Genomic DNA, 5,592 nt, shown 5'->3' on the forward strand with positions numbered 1-5,592 from the left:
TGACCTCTCCCTTGACTACCGCAGGTGTTTTCGGTCCAAAATTAATCACAGCAGAGGCTGGATCAATTGGTGAGATCAATAGAAGCCATTTAGGCTGCTCCTTGCTGGGGGCCAGCCCCGGGGGGATAATTGAGGCACCTTTGACCTCTACTTCAGGGTTTGCTTGATGGAGGGGCTGAAATATCCAATATCCAGTTGCCTCCTTCCCCGCGGTGGGGTTCAAGTGCGTGCTGCTGTTGATTCCATATGAAAACCATCATTGAGAAACACTGCCACAACTGGAGCATTAAAGAGATCATTCATATAGAGGGTTGCCAACTCTGGATTAGGAAATGTCTTGATATTTTTTTGTGTGGGGGATGAAGCCTGAGAATGGGGAGGGATGTCAATGGGATATTATAGGTATTATTGTTTATTAGACCTGTATACTGCCCTGCCAGATGGCTCAGGGCCATAGAGCCATCTTGGTGGAGTGGTTAAGAGCAGCGGCCTCTAATCTGAAGAGCCGAGTTTGATTCCCCACTTTTCCTTCACATGAGGCCTGTGGGGTGACTTTGGTCTAGTCACAGTCTTGTTAGATGTGTTCTCACAGAGCAGCCCTGTCAACGCTCTCTCAGCCTCACCTATCCACAAGGTGTCTGTTGTGGAGAGAGGAAGGGAAGGCGAATGTAAACCACTTTGAAATTAGGGTAGTAAAAAGTGGGGTATAAACACCAACTCTTCTTCTACTACTTCTTAACTGAAGAATACAACAGATAGCCAGGACTCCGTCCTCTCTTTCTATATGTAGTTGTTTCTCTCCACAAATAAAACTATTTCATACTTTAAGCAGCTTCGATCTTTACTCCTTCACATATTTAAATTCTGACAACTGTCCTAAGCCACTTCTCCCAGTGTAGCACGGTCCTGATCCCAGTCAAGCACTGCATAAACAGAAACAGAGAAAAATAGAATCATAGAATCATAGAGTTGGAAGGGGCCATACAGGCCATCTAGTCCAACCCCCTGCTCAACGCAGGATTAGCCCTAAGCATCCTAAAGCATCCAAGAAAAGTGTGTATCCAACCTTTGCTTGAAGACTGCCAGTGAAGGGGAGCTCACCACCTCCTTAGGCAGCCTATTCCACTGCTGAACTACTCTGACTGTGAAAATGTTTTTCCTGATATCTAGCCTATATTGTTGTACTTGTAGTTTAAACCCATTACTGTGTGTCCTCTCCTCTGCAGCCAGCAGAAACAGCATCCTGCCCTCCTCCAAGTGACAACCTTTCAAATACTTAGAGGGCTATCATGTCCCCTCTCAACCTCCTTTTCTCTAGGCTGAACATTCCCAAGTCCCTCAACCTATCTTCATAGGGCTTGGTCCCTTGGCCCCAGATCATCTTCGTCGCTCTCCTCTGTACCCTTTCAATTTTATCTACATCCTTCTTGAAGTGAGGCCTCCAGAACCGCACACGTGTGGTCTGACCAGTGCGGTATACAATGGGACTATGACATCTTGTGATTTTGATGTGATGCCTCTGTTGATACAGCCCAAAATGGCATTTGCCTTTTTTACCGCTGCATCACACTGCCTGCTCATGTTTAGTTTACAATCCACAAGTACCCCAAGGTCTCGCTCACACACAGTGTTACCTAGAAGCGTATCCCCCATCCAGTAGGCATGCTTTTCATTTTTATTACCCAGATGCAGAACTTTACACTTCTCTTTATTAAATTGCATCTTGTTCTCATTTGCCCATTTTTCCATTGTGTTGAGATCTTGTTGAACTCTGTCTCTATCTTCCGGAGTATTTGCCAGTCCTCCCAATTTGGTGTCGTCTGCAAACTTGATGAGTAGTCCCTCCACCCCCTCATCTAGATCATCTGTAAACTGCCCGTGGCGCCATGGGCGCCACGGACTAAATAAAACAGTAAGGGGTCCTGGGGCAGGATGAGTCCGGGATGAGGAAGGGTCCAGATTGGACCCTTCCTCATGACAGACAATCGGAGGGACCAATCGGCAGGCGCGAAGCGCCTGCCGATTGGTCCCTCCGATTCCCAGCCCCAGGAAGCGCCTCTCGCGGCGTCAGGCCAACACCTGAGGGAGCCCCCGGCAGCGGCGGCCTGACGCCGCGAGAGGCGCGAGGCTCCCTCCCTCCGCCCGGCCGCATGGGCTGAAGGCGCTCCGGCAGGGCCAGGCTCGCTATTCGGACCGCCCGCCTCGACAGCCGCGGGGCCTCCCCCATGCCGGCCTGAGCGCCTCCACCGCCGGCCCCGCTCCATGCCGTGAGCGCGCCTTCGGCCAGCCGCCGACTCTGCCCTGCCATGGCCAGGACGCCCGGCGGGGACCGCTCACGGCTCTCTCCCTCAACCATGCCCAGCGGCGCCGGCGGCGGGGAGGCGCAGGCCGGCCTAGAGTTCGTCGCCCTCACGGCCGTGCAGACGGGCTCCCGCCGGGCCCAGGGGCAGTCCAAGGCGCATGGGACTGCTCGGGACGCCCCTGCCCGTGCCACCGAGGGGCTCCGGTGCCCGGTCGGCGTCGCACAAGCGCTACCGGCGCCTGCAGAACTGCCTCTACAACGTGCTGGAGAGACCGCGCGGCTGGGTGTTCATCTTCCACGCCTTCGTGTGAGTAGCGCGGCCCCTCTGCGACTCTTTGCAGCGATGCAACGGCCGGCCAAGCGTGGCTGCCGGGGCCTCCCTACCCACCTCCTGAATGAATAAAGAGGAACTGAGCCTGGCGGGGGCTCCCTGTCCGCGCGCTGCCCTGTCCCTCCATCTGCTCGATTGGCCCCCCTCCCCCCACGATAACACGATGTCCGCCAGCCCCACCCGCCAGCCGCCACGATGCCCGCCAGCCCCACCCCCACCGTCCCTTTCCCAGGTCCGTGCCCGCAACCCAACTCACTTTGATGCCGTCCTCCGCTTCCCTGGCCCTTTTCTCCCCTTGCAGTGGCGCTGCGCCTCGCCTAGGCCATGCTGCGCCTTGCCTAGGCCGCGCCTCGCCTACCCAGCGCGCCCTGCGCCACCTCCACCATGGCGCCGGACTGACACGCCCATGTGCGGACTCCCGCGCATGCCTGCTGGCACTCGCCGTCGCCCTGACCCTCGCCCACCAGCCCCAGCCGGCCTGCGTCCCCGCTGCGGCGTCTCCAACATGGGGCACCTCGCAAGCAGCTCTGGTAAGCTGCCCGGATGACCGCCCGCCCTTCTCCCACCCCCATACCAGCCTTCCCGAGCCGCGGCAGCGCCGAGCCTCTTCCACGCCCCGGGAGGACGCTCGACATCCCGCGTGGCTGCCCGCCTGCCCTGCGGCCTTCTCCCCGCCCCCAAAAGAGGCCACGACAATGCCCCACATCGGCAACGCCTGCCTGCGCAGAGCCCGGCCCCGGGAAGCCTTCGCCCTCAAAAGGCTTCCCCGCCCAGCGCTCACTAGCGCCCATTTTATTGAAGGATAAAATGGGCTTTTTTTACTAGTTAATAAATATGTTAAAAAGTACCAGGCTGAGCACCGAGCCCTGAGGTGCCCCGCTACTCACCTCTCTCCAGTCTGATGAAACACCATTGACAACAACTCTTTGAGTGCGGTTCTCTAACCATTCCCTATCCACCTAACGATCTGAAAATCCAGATTGCAGTCCTTCAATTCATCCATCAGAACATCATGGGGAACCTTGTCAAAAGAACCTACAACTTGTGCAACTATATTATTATTATTATTATTATTATTATTATTATTATTATTATTATTATTATTATTATTATTATTATTATTATTATTATTATTATTATTGGCTAGATATCACTTGGAGGAGGGCAGGATGCTGTTTCTGTTGGCTGCAGAGGAGAGGACATGCAGTAATGGATTTAAACTTCAAGTACAACGATATAGACTAGATATCAGGAAGAAATTTTTCACAGTCAGAGTAGTTCAGCAGTGGAATAGGCTGCCTAAGGAGGTGGTGAGCTCCCCCTCACTGGAAGTCTTCAAGCAAAGGTTGGATACACACTTTTCTTGGATGCTTTAGGATGCTTTGGGCTGATCCTGCGTTGAGCAGGGGGTTGGACTAGATGGCCTGTATGGCCCCTTCCAACTCTATGATTCTATGATTCTATGATTCTATATATTGATCTGGCAGCATGAGGAACTAGATGCAGCCTGCGTATTACTCCCTAATGTGACGAGAGGTGCAATTTAACTGCGGCATGTGAGGAGTAATGGCCTCTGAGGTAATTACAGTGCAGTTCAGAAAGAAAGCAAGATGATCATACAAAAACTATTAAGATGTTAGAATTCAATGCAATTAATCCAGAGGAGGGAAACATGTATATGAGATAAGAATGTTCAAAAAACTCTGGAACTGTAGTATTGAGGCAATTTCGTTTGTATTTTGCTTTTTAAAAAACGTCTAGTCTCCCACATTTTTTCTTTTTCTTTTCTTTTTTTAAGTGAGAGGATTGTTTCTTGGATACATGTCCTGCAATTCGATTAGAACTTACCACAGCAAGTTCTAATGATATCATTGTCTATCAGTGATGTGCATATCTTCCAATGCCTATATTTTATTTCCATAGGCTTTTATAGCGCTGCTCAGCTTGTTAGATACTGTTCCATTACCAGTGTTGGGGGGTGTCCCCATATGTGGTGAAGAATTGATACCTGCCATATTCACTCACCTTCTCTCCCTTCCTTTTGCTCCCCACAGAGGTCTTTCTCTCTTTTTGATTTCACCCCTGACTGCCCATTTTTCTTTTCTTAATCATCCCCTTTTCTTACTGGCTTTATTTGTCATGCTTATCTGGGCCTTTTGTTCTTACAGACTGGATCATGATTTTATTCAGACTTTAAAGGTGTGTGAAAGATATATCTGGGAGTACTTGGGACTAGACCCATCAGTAGTTTTTCGAGGCAACTTTGGGCTGCTGTAAATGCACAGAGTGGTAAGGCAGCCGCCTGAAAGCTTTGCCCATGAGGCTGGGAGTTCAATCCCAGCAGCCGGCTCAAGGTTGACTCAGCCTTCCATCCTTCCGAGGTCGGTAAAATGAGTACCCAGCTTGCTGGGGGGTAAACAGTAATGACTGGGGAAGGCACTGGCAAACCACCCCGTATTGAGTCTGCCATGAAAATGCTAGAGGGCGTCACCCCAAGGGTCAGTCATGACTCGGTGCTTGCACAGGGGATACCTTTACTATTACCTTTAAATAGCATGTATGTTTTGGCATTGATTTTAAAGAAAGCAAAAGATTCGGGAGAATGCAGTGCAACAAGCAACCAAAACAAGAAACCTCTAAACATCAACACAAATAAAGTTCATGCAAAGAAACGTGTGTGAAATGTCTTTTATTGTAATAAACCTTATGAAAGACAGACAGCATTTCTGCACAAGGAATATGTTGCTAGACAGCCTCTGAATCTTGGCAGCTTTTAGAGTCCCCTCCTTATTTATTTATTTATTTATTTATTTATTTATTTATTTATTTATTTATTTATTTATTTATTTATTTATTTATTTATTTATTTATTTATTTATTTATTTATTTATTTATTAGATTTATATACCGCCCTCCCCGGAGGTTCAGGCTTATGACATCGCCAACATCCTAAGGCTGT

This window comes from Paroedura picta, chromosome 2, assembly GCF_049243985.1.
Source record: "Paroedura picta isolate Pp20150507F chromosome 2, Ppicta_v3.0, whole genome shotgun sequence".
Taxonomy (NCBI): Eukaryota; Metazoa; Chordata; class Lepidosauria; order Squamata; family Gekkonidae; genus Paroedura; species Paroedura picta.